The following is a 20349-nucleotide window of genomic DNA, read 5'->3' on the forward strand; positions in this document are numbered from 1 at the left end:
ACCAAGGTACAGTGAGCAGCTTGTTTTACATACTGTTCATACAAATCAAAGCATTACATAGTGCATTGATTTAGAACCAGGTCAGAGTATAACAAGTAACAAAATACACATCAGATATTTCCTAGCACTTGTTTTGGTGTTGCATTTTAGTTCATAGAGTCTTAGAGCTCTACCGCACAGAAACAGGCCCTTTGGCCCATCTAGTCCATGCCGATCTGTTATTCTCCCTGAGATCTGGCTGCCAAGATATGGAAAATAGTCAGTATTTTCTGTCTTGCAATGGACCTTTATGTGGAGAATTGTGCACCATGAGCAGATTGTGGATGTTTAATGTAAGGCCTATCCTTCAGTCTGCCACAGAATCAGGTTTAATATCATTGGCAGATGTCGTGAAATTTGTTATTTGCAGCAGTAATACTATACATTATAATAAAAACTATAAATTACTAAATGAAGTATATATAAATAAGAAAAAGTAAGTTGTGCCAAAAGGGAGGGGAAAATAGTGAGGCAGTGTTCATGTGTCCATTACCCATTCAGAAATCTGATGGTGGAAGGGAAGAAGCTGTTCTTGAAACGTTGAGAGTGTGTCTTCACCCTCCTGTAGCTCCTCCGTGATCAATGAGAAGAGGGCATGTCCTGGGCGATGAGCTTCTTGATATTGGATGCTGTCTTTTTGAGACACCACCTTTTGAAGCTGTGGAGCTCAATCTCTGCACATGAACATAATTCAATGACTCAGGTTGGGATGATCTTGTTTCTGGAGTCCAGATGACAAAGGCTAATAAATTCCCATTCAAGGATCAAGGATCAACGTTTTCCATCATATACATTTACATGGCTGTAGGGTGTTGGTGCAATAGGCAACAAAAACAACAACATTCAACAAAGAATAAAGAATAAAGAATTATAACAACAACATAAAAAAAGTTAAAGCCTAAAGTCTGTTCCGAGCCTTATAGGCTCATCGGGCCAGTGCTTATGCCGGTTTCCGTGGCGTGAAGTGACTGAGAGTACGAGACTCCCCCCCACCCCCAGATAGGACGTCAGTCTATTGCGAGGTTAACCCCCAGCATTTTGCTGGTACCCATTTTCATCTGGGTGGACTGGAGCAATGTGTGGTTAAGTGCCTTGCTCAGGGACACAACACGTTGCCTCGGCTGGGGCTCGAACTCACAACCTTCAGATCACTAGTCCAACGCCTTAACCATTTGGCCATGTGCCACACATAACAACAACATTCAACAAGAGAAAAGAATAAAGAATTATGTAATAATTCACTCACAGCTGAGCTCAATAACTTTTATGCTGGTTTTCACTGTCAAAACATAGATGCAATTTCTCAAACTCCCACAGCCTCAGATGAGCCCGTGATTTCAGTCTCTGAGGCTGTCAAGAGAACGTCGTTCAGGAAGGCGAGTCCACAGAAAGCCCAGGTGGGGTACTAGGCTGAGTACTGAAAACTTGTGCTATGCAACTTGCTGGAGTGTTCACTGATATGTTTAACCTGTCACTCCACGGTCTGAGATACCCACCTGTCTCAAGCAGATCTCAGTTATACCTGTGTTGAAGAAGTTGTAACCTGCCTCAATGACTATTGTCCAGTAGCAATCAGATCCCCAGGTAGGGATTGTTTCGAGAGGTGGGTGATGAAGCACGTCAGCTCCTGCCTGAGGAGTGACTTGGATCTGCTCCAATTTGGCCACCGGCACAACACATCCACAGCAGATGTCATTTCATTGGGTCTTCACTCAACATGGAAACATCTGGGCGGTGAAGATGCATACGTCAGGATGACAGCTCTGCATTCAGTGCTATCATCCCCTCAAAACTAATCAATAAGCTTCTCACCTTGGTCTCAATAACTCCTTGTGCAAGAGGATTCTCACCTTCCTCACTTGCAGACCCCAGTCATTTCGATTAGCAACAACATCTCCTCCACAATCTCCATCAGCACAGGTGCACCACCAGGGTGTGTGCTTAGCCCCCTGCTCTGCTTGCTTTATACTTATTACTGTGAGGCTAAGCACAATTCCCTTGCCATATTTAAGTTTACTGACAGTACTACTGAATCAAAGGTAGTGATGAATCAGCATATAAGAGGGAGATTGAGAATCTGGCTAAGTGGTGCTATAACAGCAACCTCTCCCTCAATGTCAGCAAAACCAAATACCTGATTATGGACAGCAGGAGGAGGAAATTGGAGGTCAATGAGCCAGTCTTTATCAGGGATCAGAGGTGGAGAGGGTTTAAATTCCCCAGTGTTATCATTTCAGATGATCTTTCCTGAGTCCAGCACATAATTGCCGATACAAAGAAGGCTCAGCAGCACCTCTACTTTCTTAGAAGTTTGTGCAGATATGGCAGGTACTCTAAGACTTTGACCAAATTATCAATGTGAGGTGGAGAGTATCATGCCTGGTTGCACCACAGCCTGGTACGGGAACATCAATGTCCTCGAATGGAACAACCTACAAAAAGTGCCGGAAACAGCCCATTCAATCATAAGTACTGCATTCCCCTCCACTGAGCATATTTGCAGGAAACAATGTCGCAGGAAAGCAGCCCCCATCATCCAGGGCCCCCACCATCCAGGCCAAGTTCTCTTCTCACTGCTGCAATCAGAAAGAAGGTAGAGGAGCCTCAAGTATCACATGACCAGGTTCAGGAACAGTTAATACCCCTCAGCATAAGGTTCTTTAACCAGAGGGGATAGCTCCACTCACCCCAACACTGAACTGTTCCTACTACTTATGGACTCACTCTTAAGACCTCCGCAACTCCTGTTCTCGATTTTTATTGTTTATTTTTTATTACTATTTTTATTTTTTCTCCACTCAAGCTGGTAAAACCTAAGGTATGGGAATAGCCAAGCACACTCATTTCTCAACGGTTAGGAACTTTCAGACTATTCTAGTGGTGTTTAGTATTGTGGCTTTCTGGAGATTTACATAAATATTGCTGTCTAGGTCTAATTGTTTAATACTATTGTGCAGTGACTTTGGGATGATACCATTTGTGGATATTACTATTGGAACAATGTATATCCTGTTCATATTCTATAGTCTTTCAATTTCCTCTTTTAGTTCAGCATATTTCTGGTGTTTTTCACATTGATTTCTGGAAGTTATGTGTGTTTGGTATGAATGTATTTACTAAGTAAGCTGTTCTTGCTTGTTTATCCTGTAATATTATATCCAGATGGTTATTATGGATTGTCCTTTCTGTAATAACAGATTGGTTGTAATGTAATTTGTGGGAATCTGACTCTAAAACTGGATCAGGCTTGTATTTATGGTAAGGTGTGGTTTCTTTTGTGAGTTTGTACTTTAAAGCAAGATTTTGGTGAATGGTGTTTGCCACTTGATTGTGCCTGTGTAAGTAATCAGATTGAGTTAAACTGCTGCAGCGTCATATAATTTCTGGTTTCTCTTGGCAATTTCTTCATTTATCTTGAATTTGTTGATCTTTTCTTATGCATTTTTGATACTTTTTTGTGTTAACCACCCAGTCTTGTATTGACACAAGGAAACCCTCTGTTTCTGGGAAGATGTCTTCAACTCTGAGCCAGGCGTTAGAATTAAAACAGATCTGTCATTGCAGATGGGACAACTGTTTGGATATAACAATACAGGATAAACAAGCAAGAACAACTTACTTAATAAATAACATTATTATCTTCATCATTATTATGATTTTTCCTTTTTTTTGTATTTGCATAGTTCGTTGCCTTTTGCACATTGGTTGCTTGTCCATTTTTGTCACATTTGGTTCTTCATTGATTCTAGGGTTTTTCTTTGTACTAACTGTAAATGCCCTTTGTATAATGAATCCCATGATTTTACATGGTGACATATACGTACTTCGATATTACATTTACTTTCAACTTTGAAATTTGAGTTAGAGGTTAAAGTATAGATATGGGAAAATATATGTATCAATACCAGGATGTATTTACAATGTAAACAGCTTTATATTAAAAAAAAATTTAAAATGTTTTACAGTGCAGTTCTTCCTGGAGAAGTGTCCTGGACAGTGTCCTTGTTTATCCTGTATTATTATATCCGGACAGTTATTAAGGATTGTCCTATCTAGAGAAGATGAATTTTACCATTCATCCTGTGGATTAGCTCCACTCCAGTGAGAAGCTTACAACAAGTGAGATGTTGTATTTCAGCAATGAAAATTTCATGATGGTTCTTGCATAGACAAATTAGGATAAGTGAAGACTATGTGCTTATAAACCATAACAAAAATCAATGGAAAGGACCTCAATATAGGGTTCTTCTGCTACTGGAGAATGAGGGGCCACATTGGGTGAGGAAGACCCTCAATTATTGTAGCAGTGAATCATGTCAGAAGGCCACATAAGTGGTAGCAGACCTACTGATGTGTAGGAACATAATAGAACAGTAGAGAAAGCATTGACTATGAATGTAAAGAATGAAAAGGCATTGGACAATTTATTCCTGTAAATTTTTTTTATTTTGAATAAAGTTTATTTTGTTTAAAAAAAAGAAAGATCATTTTTATCCCAATTGTTTTGAGTTACTCACCATAAGGAACCATAATCTTTAGCTATGGCACTACAGGGTTCCCAACCTTTTTTATGCCATGCACCAATACCAGTAAGCAAGGTGTCCAGGTTGACAGCCTCTGCAGTAACGAGATTAGCGGATGCCTGACCATCTCCTTAATGGCAAAATTAACAAAGTTTGAATGAAAGAATTGGGAAGAAGACAGAAAATCTAAAAGAAATGTAAAAAAGAGAAATAAAAAAGAGTAACATTGCAAGGTCAAAGAGTTCCAGCAGCATGCACAAAGAGCGATCTTGGGTAATCTAAGAGAGGAGATGCTTTATTAGAAACCAATGCTGGAATATAAAAGAGCCCCTTCTTTTGAATGGTTCAGGCTTTCTATAAAGTGCAAAAAATGGCTTTTTATCTCCCAGTTAGCTGTTTTAACACTGTTCAGCAATCTTTTCTCTGCAGTTTCTTTGGTGTAAAATAACATTGTACATCAATCTCTCTAATGCTGTTTCTGAAAGATGTACAAAGATAAAGAACTTCAGTTGTAAAGGTGACAGAACAGGGATTGTCAGATTTCCCTGTATAATTGCAATTTTGGTTTCAACACAGTATTCCTTACTAATATCCTCCTACAGTTGACAACATGATGCCCAGCAGGTGTGGGGTTTGCAGTCAGCACTTAAAGGCACACACCACAAATAGCTATGAAATCTATTCTTGGTTGAGGAACCAAGGACTTATCTCTGGAGCGAAGTTGACTTGATAGAAGCATACAAGATAATAAGGGGCATAAATCGAGTAGACAGCCAGAGATATTTTGCCAGGATCGAAATGGCTAATTTGACGGACCACACTTGGAATATTGAGCTAAGTTGCAGTTGCCTCATTATAGGAAGGACGTAGAAGCTTTAGAGAAAGTGTTTAGAAGAAAGTATAGGGTGGGATGTTGGAGATAGATTTCTTACAGAATACAGGGATAATGGCAGGGTTCTTGGCAGTGTGGAGCAGCAGAGGGAATTGGGGCTCATGTCCATAGATCCCCCAAAGTTGTTGTGCAAATTGATAAATTGATTAAGAAGACGTATGGTGTATTGGTGGAGGCAGACACATTAGAACCTCTTAGATAGGCATGTGAATGATAGAAAAGTGGAGGGCTATGTAGGAGGAATTGGTTAGATTGATCTTAAAAGATGTTAAAATATTGGCGCAACTTTGTGGGCTGAAGGGCCTGTATTGTGTTGTAATATTTTATATCCTATATTCTATATGTTGTTTCTGCATGAATGTATACACAGATGATTGACAGGAGTGAGAATACACTTCTAGAGAGTCAACCAGATGTGAACAATGCCCCAAGGAGGCACTGTTTGGGAAAAGAGCCAGACAGATTGGCTGGAACATCAGACAGGTTCTCCTAATGTAAGGTTGCCCAGGTCTCTGCAGCGTATGAATGCCTGAGCTTCAGGAAAACCTGCAGTGCAGAGAGGAGCCAATGCTTGCTCCCTTGCTCCTATGAGCTAAAGTGTATGTAAAACAAGTATAGAACTTAGTTCAGTTTCCCACTGTAGCAGTAAGCAGAACACTTTGAGATGTGGTGCACAGGAAACCTCAATGAAGGCATAGAATGTATTTGCAACTCAATACAGGGGTAATGGCTGGGTTCTTGGAGGAGCAGAGAGAATTGGGGTTCATGTCCATTGATCCCCCAAAGTTGTTGCACAAGTTGATTAAGAAGGAATATGGTTTATTGACCTTTATTAGTCAGAGGATTGCGTTCAAGAGCCATGAGCTAATATTAAAAAACTATAGATCTCTGGTAAGACCACACCTGGAATGTTGTATTCAGTTCCTGTTGCCTTATTATAGGAAGGATGTAGAAGCTTTAGAGAGGGTGCAGAGGAAATTTATCAGAATGCTGCCTGGATTAAAGAGCAGGTCTTACGAGGATAGGTTGAGCGAGTTTGGGATTTTCTCTTTGGAGAGAAGGATAAAAGGTGATTTGAGAGAGATGTACAAGAAGATAAGATCAAGTGGATAGCCAGAGACTTTATCCCAGGGTGAAAATGGCTAATACAAGGGAACTTAATGTTAAGGTGATTGGAGGAAAGTATAGGGGGTTGTCAGAGGCAAGCTTTTTTACATAGAGAGTGATGGGTGCACGGAACACCCTGCCAGGGGTGGTGGTAGAGGCAGATACATTCGGGATATTTAAAAGAACTCTTAAATAGGTGCATAGGTGATAGATAAATGGAGGGCTAATTCAAGCTTCGAACGACGTTATTTTCCTACCTCCTCCATTCTAGTGAAGGCTCTTCAAGCAAAAGGGTTGACACTGCTTCCCTTTCCATAGCTGCTGCCTGACCCATTGAGTATCTGCAGTATTTTTGGTGATAATAAAGAGTGAGTGAAACCTGATTCTTCTGTATATAAATCAAAATTGTTTCTCAGACCAGTGGAGTTGAAAATCCGGCAAGAGGTTTTTTTTTTGTGTTGTGTTGCGATGGAGTCATTTATGTCAGTACCCTGGTAGAGAAATGCAAACCTGTCAAAAGGCAAGAGGAAATAGATTTTCCAAAAATTGCTAACTCAGTCAGAAATATGTATAAAATTGCTCTACTGCAATTTTTGCATTTTTCAATTACATTGAACCATTTTTTTTGAGTTATGTGAGCTAATTCAATGTCTCAGTTGTTTGGCATTTTCAAACACTGAGGTATTGACCAATGCCTCCTCTCGGGTAGTGATGAGGTTACTCTCAGGGTGGAGGAGCAACACCTCATGTTCCATCTGGGTAGTTTCCAATCTGATGATATAAACATTGATAACTCAGCAGTAATCCTTTTCTCTTCTTCTATTCCCTATTCTGGCCTTTTGCCTCTTCTCGTCACTTGCCTATCACCTTTCCCCAGCCGTCCGATGCCCCACCTCCTTCCCTTCCTTCTATGGTCCACTCTCCCTTCCTATCAGATTCCTGCTTCTCCATCCCTTTACCTTTCCTACCCATCTAGCTTCACCTATCACCTTCCAGTTATTCCCCCCCCCCCACCTTTTTATCATGGCATCTTCCCACTTCCTTTCCAATCCCAATGAAGTGTCTTGGCCTGAAACATCAACTGTTTGTTCATCTCCATAGATGCTGCCTGATCTCCTGAGTTCTTAAACTTTCGGTTTAAGGTGGCGCTACTGAAGTTGTACGACAGCTTACCGGTAGTTCAGAAGGCAAGAAATATGACTAAAATCATTACTAATAACAACTTTTCTGAAGTAAATTGTAGTCAACTGTCACTGCAAACAATGAAGGAACAAGGGGGTGTGAAGGATGGGCTGTGCGGGTGCATCGCAAAGCCAAAGCGCAACATGTGCGAGACACGGTCGCAAACGAGTTAACGAGTTGGTATCCCTGTGGCTATTGAAGTGAATGATTTGGAAAGGAGTCGAGGAGTTTTGATCGCTCCAAGCACCCGGCCGATTTGGTGAGACAGAGAACGGCTTCGGGCTGTGCGGCTCGGATGCGTCGCTGCACCGGGGCCCAGATCCAGAGCGAGATGTTATCCGGATCCCAGAGCGAGGTGTTACCCGGATCCCAGAGCGAGGTGTTACCCAGATCCCAGAGCGAGGTGTTATCCGGATCCCAGAGTGAGGTGTTACCCAGATCCCCGAGCGAGGTGTTACCCGGATCCCAGAGCAAGGTGTTACCTGGATCCCAGAGCGAGGTGTTACCCAGATCCCAGAGCGAGGTGTTACCCTGATCCCAGAGTGAGGTGTTACCCGGATCCCAGAGCGAGGTGTTACCCGGATCCCAGAGCGAGGTGTTATCCGGATCCCAGAGTGAGGTGTTATCTGGATCCCAGAGCGAGGTGTTACCCGGATCCCAGAGCGAGGTGTTAACCGGATCCCAGAGCGAGGTGTTACCCGGATCCCAGAGCGAGGTGTTACCCGGAACGAGAGCGAGGTGTTACCCGGATCCCAGAGCGAGGTGTTATCCGGATCCCAGAGTGAGGTGTTACCCGGATCCCAGAGCGAGGTGTTACCCGGATCCCAGAGTGAGGTGTTACCCGGATCCCAGAGCGAGGTGTTATCCGGATCCCAGAGCGAGGTGTTAACCGGATCCCAGAGCGAGGTGTTATCCGGATCCCAGAGTGAGGTGTTATCCAGATCCCAGAGTGAGGTGTTACCCGGATCTCAGAGCGAGGCGTTACCCGGAACGAGAGCAAGGTGTTATCTGGATCCCAGAACGAGGCATTTCCCGAATCCCAGAGTGAGGTGTTACCCGGATCTCAGTGCGAGGTGTTACCCGGATCCCAGAGCGAGGAATTACCCAGATCCCAGAGCGAGGTGTTACCCGGATCCCCGAGCAAGGTGTTACCCGGATCCCAGAGCGAGGAATTACCCAGATCCCAGAGCGAGGTGTTATCTGGATCCCAGAACGAGGCATTTCCCGGATCCCAGAGTGAGGTGTTACCCGGATCCCAGAGCGAGGAATTACCCGGATCCCAGAGTGAGGTGTTACCCGGATCCCAGAGCGAGGTGTTACCCGGATCCCAGAGTGAGGTGTTACCCGGATCCCAGAGCGAGGTGTTATCCGGATCCCAGAGCGAGGTGTTATCCGGATCCCAGAGCGAGGTGTTACCCGGAACGAGAGCGAGGTGTTACCCGGATCCCAGAGCGAGGTGTTACCCGGATCCCAGAGCGAGGTGTTATCCGGATCCCAGAGCGAGGTGTTAACCGGATCCCAGAGCGAGGTGTTACCCAGATCCCAGAGCGAGGTGTTAACCGGATCCCAGAGCGAGGTGTTACCCGGAACGAGAGCGAGGTGTTACCTGGATCCCAGAGCGAGGTGTTACCCAGATCCCAGAGCGAGGTGTTACCCAGATCCCAGAGCGAGGTGTTAACCGGATCTCAGAGCGAGGTGTTACCCGGAACGAGAGCGAGGTGTTACCTGGATCCCAGAGCGAGGTGTTACCCAGATCCCAGAGCGAGGTGTTACCCAGATCCCAGAGCGAGGTGTTAACCGGATCCCAGAGCGAGGTGTTATCCGGATCCCAGAGCGAGGTGTTAACCGGATCCCAGAGCGAGGTGTTACCCGGATCCCAGAGCGAGGAATTACCCAGATCCCCAAGCGAGGTGTTATCCGGATCCCCGAGCGAGGTGTTACCCAGATCCCAGAGCGAGGTGTTACCCTGATCCCAGAGCGAGGTGTTACCCAGATCCCAGAGTGAGGTGTTACCCAGATCCCAGAGCGAGGTGTTACCCGGATCCCAGAGCGAGGTGTTATCCGGATCCCAGAGCAAGGTGTTATCCAGATCCCAGAGCGAGGTGTTATCTGGTGCCTCGACAACTAAAACACTGGCCTAGATAGACCAGTGAGCCTGAGTGACAGGAACAGAGACAAGGGTCGGGCTGATTTCACTTGCTCTGCCACAATTTTCATTCCTCTCTCTGGTGGGTGTTGTCTCTGTGAGTTTTGCGGCGTTTTTGCCTACTAGTATGATGTACTGAGATCCAGAAATGGGCCTACTAACCTGTCTGCTCTGGAGAGTGGATCTGAGGACTTACTCTGGTTTGGAATGCAGTCGTTTGCGTCTGTTGTTTGCGTGCTGTGTGCATTGTTTTTCTTATTTCTCTGTGCAGTGGTTATAGTCTCATTTTTAAATTGGGTTCTTCGGGTTTCTTGCTTTGTGGCTGCCTGTAAGCAAAACAAATCTCAAGGTTGTATAATTTATACATTCTTTGATAATAAAAGTACTTGAATCGTGCATCTTGAATCTTCTTACAACATTTAGTATGTATTGTTCTGTAGCCCATCAACTTCAAGGTTCGACATGTTCGGCATTCAGAGATGCTTTTCTGCACATCGCTGTTGTAATGTGTGGTTATTTGAGTTACTCCTGCCTTCCTGTCAGCTTGAACTAGTCTGGCCAGTCTCCTCTGATCTCCCTCATTACCAAGGCTTTTCCACCATCAGATCTTCCCTTCCCCGGGTGTTTGCTTTTATTTGTATGCACCATTCTCTGTAAACATTGGAGACTGATATGTGTGAAAATCCCGGGAGATCCACAGTTTCGGAGATACTCAAACCACCCTCTCTGGCACTAACAAGCATTCCACGATCAAAGTCACTCTCAAAGCATATCTACCTCATTCTGATGTTTTGTGTGATCAACAACTGAACCTCTTGACCATAACTGCATGCTTTTATGCATTGAATTGCTGCCACATGATTGGTTGATTAGATATTTGCATTAAAGAGCAGGTGTACTTAATAAAGTGGCCACTGAGTGGATGTTTACTAATGTAGAGAAGCACGCTGTCAGCTGCGATTATTCTTATGATTTGTGTATAGCAGTAATGTGTTCACTTGGGTCGAGTATGGTGTTCTCTGTATGGGATTGTCTATTGATGGGGTCTCAGGTGGCTGCAGAGGCCAGTCTAGTTTCTGCTGCAGTGTGGCCATGAGGAAGAGGTGGCTGTGGTTAGTGGTTGGGTCTTTTGGTTGTCCAGTCTCTCCTTTCACAGCTGCCGTTTGTTCTCTGCAGCATGTAGTGCAAATCCCTCTTGAACGGATTTCCTCCAGGTGTATCTTTTGAGTGCAATGAATTCCCAGGTTTGAAGTGTAATGTCGAATTTCTTCAGGCTGATTTTAAAGCGTTTCCTTTGCCCACCAGAGGATTGGTGACCTTCCTTCATCTGGGAGAAGAGGATCTATTTAGGGAGATGCGAGTTAGACATCTGGATGACATGATCTATCCATTGGAGTTGGTTTTGCTTTATTGTGGTGGAGACGATGTTCATGTTAGCCTCTCTAGTAGACTTGTATTGGTGTGCTTGTCCTTCCAGCTGATCTTCAAAATCTTTAGCAAGGCTCGTTGGTGGCATTGTTCCAGGGCTTTTAAGTGTCTACTCCAGGTGGTCCATGATTCAGCTCCATACAGTAATGACGACTGCTCTGTAGACCAAAGGTCTTGTTTGGACCTGGAGGTGGTTCTCATTCAGAACAGCAATGCTCCAGGCATACAAATCTATTGAGTGCAATGTCTTTCCAGTGTTTGGAACTGGGAATAGAGCCAGAAGCATCCAGTTTCAAACAGTCCAAAAGTTTTCTGGTATGTTTATAATCTACCAGATTAATTGAACATTTATTTCTGTCAACACAGTGACAAGACATTTTACAGTGTGCTCAAGCAGTGTGAGTCATTTTCCTTTAAGGATCAACTTTATTCACCACATACATTTCCACGCATGGCGAATTTGATGTGGTGTGTTGGTGTAACATGAAACAAAAATGGAACATACAACAATTATAAAGAATAAAGAATTACATAAAAACATAGTTAGACATGGAAGTGTGCATATGGAATAAAGTGTATAGAAATGCATAAATACCACTGTAAATTGACAAAGTAAGAATTGAGTTAAACTATTGACAATGCAAAAATGACAGAATTACACCACCTTTCAAATCAATCACTGCAGAATTCTTTCAAAAGAAACATGAGTGTCCTAGTTATCAGGTGTAATGTTATTATAAAGGTTCACTAGAAATGTTTCATCTATTTTAGAAGAGGCATTAATTAGCCTGCATCAAATAGATGATTTTGAATCTCCAATGAAGAATTCCAAATGATGTGCTGAATTTGAATGTCAGTATTCCACAGCATAATTTAAGCCATTGTGTTTTCAAGATTTTTTTTTAAAAATGGTATTTTAGTTTGATAAACCAAAATGCATGTAGCCTACTTTTGGATGAAGCAAATTGTCAGCTGAACAGCCTCCAATTATACATATATATTTTTTGCTCTTTTGAAGTAATTGATCTGAAACAAATTAGATTCTGTCAATTGTCTATGCTCACCCTCTACACTAATCTGGGCCAGATATGCAGGCAGAGTTTAAGGAAGTGACACCTTGTGCGTCAAGGAGACAGCTGACAAGGTCCAGCAAGGCCTCAATAGTGAGTAAGTCTTAGGAAGAAACAGGAGAAAATCTGCAGTTGCTGGAAATTCAGAAGAACAGACACAAAATGCTGGAGGAATTCAGCAGGTGAGGCACCTTCTATGGAGGGGAACAAACAGTCGATGTTTTGGGCTGAGACCCCTCATCAGGACTGGGAAGGAAGGGAGCAGAAGACCGAATAAGAAGGTGAAAGGAAGAGGTGGTAAATTGGATTAGAGGGGAAGGAGTAGTAAAGGGAGTAGAGGAAGAGTGAGGTAGTAAATTGGATTCAACATTGGCTTTGTGGGAGAAGCCAGAGAGTAGTAGTAGATGGTTGCCTCTCTGACTGGAGATCTGTGACTAGTGGTGTGTCACAGGGCTCAGTGCTGAGTCTGTCATTGTTAATTATCCAGATTGTTGATATAGATGATGGTAAACTACATCAACAAATCTGCAGATGACAGCAAGACTGGGGCTGTGAGGAAGGTTATAAAAGCTTGCAGTGGGTTCTGAACCAGCTGGAGGAATGCACCGAACAATGACAGATGGAATTTAATGCAGACAAGTGCAAGGTCCTTCACTTTGGGAGGACCATCCAGGGTAGGATTTATACAACGAGCAGCAGCACACTGAGGAGTGTGGTAGAACAGAGGATGTTCTCAAGTCCAGAAATGCAGTAACTATAATTCCAGAAGCATATAGTAAATACAAATAAGAATGTCTAAAGGTTGGAGAATGTCATAAAACGTAAGACCATAAGCCAAGTCAAGTTTATTGTCATTTAACTATATACATGTATACATTGTGTAGAACCATATAATGTTTAAAGAAAAGATGAAAGTATCTTTGTTTTATATATACATACAGACCTTCTGGCCAGGTCTTGATCTCTCTGTGAACTGGTTTGACTTCTTTAAGCAGTGATCCGTATGCAAAGATTAGAAATCACTATGTGGTTGGAGTATCCAAGGTGAAGGTGGGGGACAGCGTCAGCTCCAGGAATGCTAGTATAGACCAGGTCTAATATATTCCTTCCTCCGTTTGTGAAGTTGACGTGCTGGTGGAGCTTCGGCAGGACTGCTTTTAAATTGGGATGATTGAAGACGCCAGCAACAATGACGACACTCTGGGGGTGAGTGCCTTTGAGGTCAGAATTAGTGCTGCAGAGCTCCTGCAGTGTTTCCACAGCCAAAGGGGTTGTTTTAGTGCTGTAGTGTTCTCTAACTCTGTGACTATGACAAGCATTTGTGGATGCCTCAGAGTTAAAATTCTCCTTTGTAGTAAAACTTCTCAACACTCCACTGGCACCAGGATATATGAGGAGCATTTGATGGCTCAGGGTCTGTACTCACTGGAATTCAGAACAATCAGGGATGACCTGATTGACACCTATCAAATGGTGAAAGGCCTCGATAGACTGGATATGGAGAGGAATTTTCCTTTGGTAGGAGAGTCTAACTCCAGAGGATACAGCCTCAGAATAGAGGGGCGTCCGTTTAGAACAGAGATGAGGAGGAATTTCTTTAGCCAGAGAGTAGTGAATCCGTGGAATTCATTGTCACAGGTGGCTGTAGAGGCCAAGTCATTTGGTGTATTTAAGGCAGAGGTTGATATTGTTAGACAGGTCATGAAGGGATACAGGGAGAAGACAGAAGATTGAGACTGAAAGAGAAGCTGGATCAGCCATGATGGAATGGTGGAGCAGACTCAGTGGGCCAAATGGCCTAATGGTGCTTCTATACCTTATGGTCTTATATATACAGGAAGGTGCCAATAACATAAAGGAACCCTCCCATCCTGCTCATAGACTGCTTATCCCACTCCCATCAGGGAGGAGGCCATGTAGCATTCAAACCAGGGCCACTGGACTCAAAAACTTTCCCCAAGCAGTAAGGCTGATCAATACAGTACCCAAAAATACAACTGCAGATGCTGTAGATCAAAGAATGCGTACACAACGCTGGAAGAACTCAGCAGGTCAGGCAGCGTCCGTGAGAAAAGAGTAGCCAACGTTTTGGGCCAAGGCCCTTCATCAGGAATGGGGCAAGGGTCTCGGCCCGAAACATTGGCTACTCTTTTCTCACGGATGCTGCCTGACCTGCTGAGTTCTTCCAGCGTTGTGTACGTATTCTTCAATACAGTACCTCCACCCACTAACACCACCACTACTTTATTATTTCCTATCAGTCACCTTATGTACATACAATCAATCTATGCATTTAAGCTGTCTGATGTATTTATATTTATTGTGTTTTTAATCTTCTTATTATTATGCTCTTTATCGTTTGTGTACTTCTATGCTGCATTGGGGTCTCGGCCCAAAACGTCGACAGCACTTCTCCCTATAGATGCTGCCTGGCCTGCTGTGTTCCACCAGCATTTTGTGCGTGTTGTTTGAATTTCCAGCATCTGCAGAATTCCTCGTGTTTGCGACAATTATTTTGTTCTCTTTGCACTTGTGTACAGAAAATGACATTAAACAATCTTGATATGCTTCTATGACCTTGACTTTCTCAATCTCTTTGATGTCACCTTTTCTCTCAAGCCTTTGCTTCCTGCGAAATACCTTCTCATCCGTATATGACCTTTTTCATGCTTCAGCCTTTTTGTGGCTCTGTCCTCAGCAGCCTAGGGCCATCACTTCGATTCTGTAATCGGCTGTGCACGACTTTCTGCAGCACTTTAAGATGTTAAATTAATATCCTTGAAGAAACACACACTTCTGGGATCATGAACACAAATAATTTCACTATCAACCATGCATAAAAGCATAATAATTTCTTGATATTTTAAAACCGTTTTCTTTGTGTGCATTATACATGCAGTGGCCAGTTTATTAGGAACACCTGTACATCTGCTTGTTAATGTAAATATCTAATTAGCCAATATTGTGGCAGCAGCTCAATGCATAAAAGCATGCAGACATGACCAGGAGGTTCAGTTGTTGTTCAGATGAAAGTTCAAAATAAATGTTATTATCAAGGTACATATATGTCACCATATACAACCTTGAGATTCATTTTCCTGTGGGTATAGTCAGCAAATGTACAGAATAGTGATTCTGTCAGCGTCAATGGGAGATCAACCAGAGAGCAGGAAACAACAACCTGTGCAAATGTAGATATAAATAAACAGCAACAAAATGAAACCCTGAGATAATGAGATAAAGAGACTTAAAGTGAGATTGTTAGTTGTAGCAAACACGAGGAAATCTGCAGATGCTGGAAATTCAAACAACACACACAAACTGCTGGTGGAACACAGCAGGCCAGGCAGCACCTATAGGAAGAAGCACTGTCTACGTCTCGGCCCAAAACGTCGACAGTGCTTCTCCCTATAGATGCTGCCAGGCCTGCTGTGTTCCACCAGCATTTTGTGTGTGTTGTTAGTTGTAGGAACATTTCAATGATGGGGCGACTGAATATAGTTATTCCCTTTTATTCAAGAGCCTGATGGTGGAGGGGTAGTCACTGTTCTTGAACCTGGTGATGCGAGTCCTGAGATTCTCGTGCCTTCTACCTGATGACAGCAGCATGAAAGGAGGATGACCTGGGTGGTTGAGATCTCTGATGCTGGACGCACTTTTGTACAATGGTATTTCATGTAGATATGCTAGGATATAGAGAAACATAGAAAACCTACAGCACAATGCAGGCCCTTTGGCCCACAAAGTTGTGCCGAACTTGTCCCTACCTTAGAAATTACTAGGGTTACCCATAGCCCTCTATTTTTCTATGCTTAATGTTTGGGAGGGCTTTACCAGTGATCAGATATCAGAATGGGGAAGAAATTCAGAATTGACTAAGGAATGATTGTGGTATCAGACAGTATCTCAGAAAATGCTGATCTCCTGGGATTTTCAAACAGAACAGTCTCCAGAGTTTACAGAGAATGGTGCAAAAAAACAAAAAAACATCCAGTGAGCAGCAGTTCTGAGAGTAAAAATGCACTGTGAATGAGAGAGGTCAGTGGACAGTGGCCAGACTGGGTCAAGCTGACAGGAAGGTGACAGTAACTCAAGTAACTATGCGTTACAACAGTGGTGTGCTGAACAGCATCTCTGAGCACACAACACGTGAAACTTTGAAGGGGATGGGCTACAGCAGCTGGAGATCACAAGCCAACTCTCAGTAGCCAATTTATTACATACCTAATAGTGTGGCCATTGATTGTATACAGTAATATTCACAACATAAAGAAACTACTTTGGAATTTCATTTTTCCAAAAATTGAGGCAGTTTGACAATGTGACATCCTATGCCAGGCTGAGGGTAATAAGATCCAGATAGTTGTCATTGATGTATATTTAGCTGGAGGCAAAGTATAGTCATAGCTTTTGAAATATTTTGGAGCACGTCATGTGGAGTTATTCTCCAGGAGACACTTTTTAGGTGATCACTAAAAATTGATACTTCTTCAAATTGGTTCACTCACGCTTAAAAAAAATGCTGCAGTTCTTGTACCTTGTGGTACTTCAGAGCAACACAGACAAAGTCAGCAGGTCAGGCAGCATCTATGGAAAGGAATAAATAGTTGATGTTTCAGGCCAAGACCTTGATTGGGACTGAAAAGGAAGGGTGAAGAAGCCAGAATAAGTACAAGCTAGTGAATCAGGTTCGTAAAGAGAGCTTTTGGCACATTTACCTTCATAAATCAAAGTATTGAATACAGTAGTTGGGATGTTATGTTGCAGTTGCATAAGACATAGGTGAGGCCAAATTTGGAATACTGTGTGCAGTTCTGGTCACCCACCAGTTCTTGTGTGGAAAGATACCAATAAGATTGAAGAAGTACAGAGAACTCTACTCTATCATGGAGTCTCTTTGACCCACTCCTGTCAGGAAGGAGGTACAGAAGCATCAGGACTAGGTCTGCCAGACTGGGTAACAGCTTCTTCCCTTATGCTGTGAGATTAATGAATACCCTGTCACCACCAAAGTCTCATCACTAAAACAATGAGCTGCTTACTGTACTGTTTATTGTTTACGGTTTACCTGTGCTGTGCATGATGTGCATGTTGAATTATATTTTATTAACTTATTTATGGTAACATTTTGCTTTATGTGCTGTGTGTGATATATGTTTTGTGGGTGCACCGTGGTCTGGGGAACATTGTTTCATCTGGTTGTATATATATACAGTCAAGATGATAATAAACTTGAACTTGAGAGAATTTACAAGGATGTTGCCAGAACTTGACTGAGTTATAGGGAAAGATTGAATAGGTTAGGATTTTAGATTCTAGAGTGCAGAAGAATGAGGGGAGTTTTCATAGAGATACACAAAATAGCAAGCTGGCTTTTTCCACTGAGGTTGGCTGAGAGTGGAATTAAAGGCCACAGATGAAGAATGAAAAGTGAAGTGTTTAAGGATTCTTAAGGGGGAACCTCATCACCCAAATGTTGGTGTGAGTGTTGAATGAGCTGCCAGTGGAAGTGGTGGGTTTGATTGTGACATTTAAGAGAAGTTTGGATAGATACATGGTCCAGGTGTGAGTCCTAGACATTATTAACTGTGACATCTTGGCTTGATGAACTGTTGACTTCTGCCTTATCTTTATTACTAGCACTTACAATCCATTTCAATAATAAACTCATTGTGACCAACCTCATCAATATGATCAGTTATATCTCATGCTGCAATCATTTGGCCAACAAGTCAATACTGACCTTGGCTCCATTCAAACAAGCAGCATCTGGTGAAGAGAAATAAAACTAACATTTCATTTTCTGATTAAGAGTCTTCAAACCACAACTATAATTCTTTTCCACTTTCCATAGATACTACTTGGTCTACTGAGTATTTTTAGCATTTTCTATTTTATTTCAGATTTCCAACATCCCTTTTTTCTGATTTTCCAAACAAGTATTAATTTTGGGTAATTGTACTCCACTGCCAATACCCCATTCCTCTGCGTCATTTTTGCTTGTTACTCTCAATTTATTTCATTACTTCGACTGTTCTCATTTCCTCTCCTCAGTTAGTTACAGGGATACAGAACCTAGCGTCTGCTTTTGTTGTTGCTAGCAGTTTTCAAACTGCAAGAAATATCCTGGGCATCCCATCACCTGCAACTTTAATTCTCTGTCACTAACCTGTCTTCTTCAACCTCTCGGTTCCAATGAAATCCAAACTAAATTCAAGAAGTAGCACTTAATTTTCCAACTTGGAACATTGTAATCTTGAGGTCTTAAGTTTGAATTAAGTAATTTCAAACAATCAGAGACATGGGTGGCAAAGTAGCGGAGTGAGGACTACACAGTAACATAATGGTTAACACATTGCTTTACAGCGCCAGTAATTACCGATGAGTTCAAATCCCACTGCTGCCCATAACGAATTTGTACATTCTTCCCATGACCATGTGGGTTTTCTCCAGATGCTCTGGTTTCTTCCCATATTTCAAAAGATGTGCAGTTCGAGTCAGTAAGTAGTGGGCATGCATGTTGGTGCTGGAGACATGAAGACATTTGAGGGCTGCACCAGCTCAGTCCTCACTGATTTGATTTCTTGCAAATGACACATTTCACTGTATGGTTCAATGTATGTGACACAGAAAGAGCTAATCATTATCCGATTCTTCAGAGATTTTAGTCTTTTACTCACATTTCCAGCGTTGCTGTCTGTTATCTTTCCTATTCAAGTATTCAATACTTCACTTCTCTGCTACTAAGTCCTAATCCAAGCACACCTTCTCCATCATTCAATCTTCCCCAGCTCCCACCCTATCACATAGCTTATGTTCTTTCTGAACCCTCCCTCTCTCTCTGCAACTAAAACACATGAAATTAGGTTATTCACAATTTTAATGAAAAATCAATTACCTTTACAGACAGCATTGGAAATCGAACCTCAATCAGTAATCACTAGCGCTTTAAAGTGCTACTGTCTGTGCTACTGTCTGCCCTGTACTACCTCAATCAGGAAGAAGGCACAGGAGCCCCAAGACTCACACCACCAGGTTCATGAAAAATTATTACTCCTCAGTCATCAGACTCTCACAACAGAGGATGTAAATTCACTCAACTTCACTTGCTCCATCGTGGAAATGTTCCCACAACATATGGACTCACTTTCAAGGACTCTTCATTTCATGTGTTCAAGATTTATTGCTCATTTAGTTATTATTATTATTTCCTTCTTGCTTATATTACAATTTGTTGTCTTTTGCACACTGGTCGAATGCCCAAGTTGGAGTGGCCTTTCATTGATTCTATTGTAGTTATTATTCTATTATAGATTTATTGAGTATGTCTGCAAGAAAATAAATCTCAAGGTTGTATATGGTGACATATGTGTACTTTGGTAATGAATTTACTTTAAACTTTGAAGTACTTTCTTGCAGACACTAATAGGGAAAAAGGAAATGAATACAATGTTTTTCTTCATCCATATTCCATCATTTTCTGTGGGTACTAAGAGTCTAACTTTGTGAAGAACTTGGCTATAGCTGATTCTACCTGAAGTTCGTGAGACATGTGTAATGCATTATGCTACTGGCAGACTGACATTCACTTTGTAGTTGTTTCATAATCTAACTGTGTGGGCAGCCTGCCAGTCCTCCTCAGAATCTAACGTTCCTTCAGTCAATATTCCTATCCTGTAAAAAGTACGGGCCAACCTGCTCAACCTTCATCCCAGGAATCAACGGAGTCGCACTTTCATTTAAAACAGTGCAGTATAGAGATGGCACAGTGGCACACAGATTAGCATGTCTCGTTTTACGGTGTCAGTGATCACTGATCAAGGTTCAGTTCCTGCTGTTGTTTGTAAGCTTGTTTTTATGCTCTTACCGTGACCATGTGTGTTTCCTCTGGGTGATCCGGTTTCCCCCCACATCCCAAAGACGAGTGGTTAGTATTAGTTGTGGGCATGCATGCTGTGTTGA

The 20349-nt window shown here is 42.5% G+C and overlaps 1 long non-coding RNA gene across 2 annotated transcripts in view; it reads left to right on the plus strand.

Moving 5' to 3' along the window:
* LOC140738932 (uncharacterized) overlaps positions 1-20349 on the plus strand; it is a 191594-nt gene that overhangs the window by 157817 nt on the left and 13428 nt on the right. The window lies entirely within an intron of this gene.

This window comes from Hemitrygon akajei, chromosome 2 (assembly GCF_048418815.1).
Source record: "Hemitrygon akajei chromosome 2, sHemAka1.3, whole genome shotgun sequence".
In the NCBI taxonomy this organism is placed as follows: Eukaryota; Metazoa; Chordata; class Chondrichthyes; order Myliobatiformes; family Dasyatidae; genus Hemitrygon; species Hemitrygon akajei.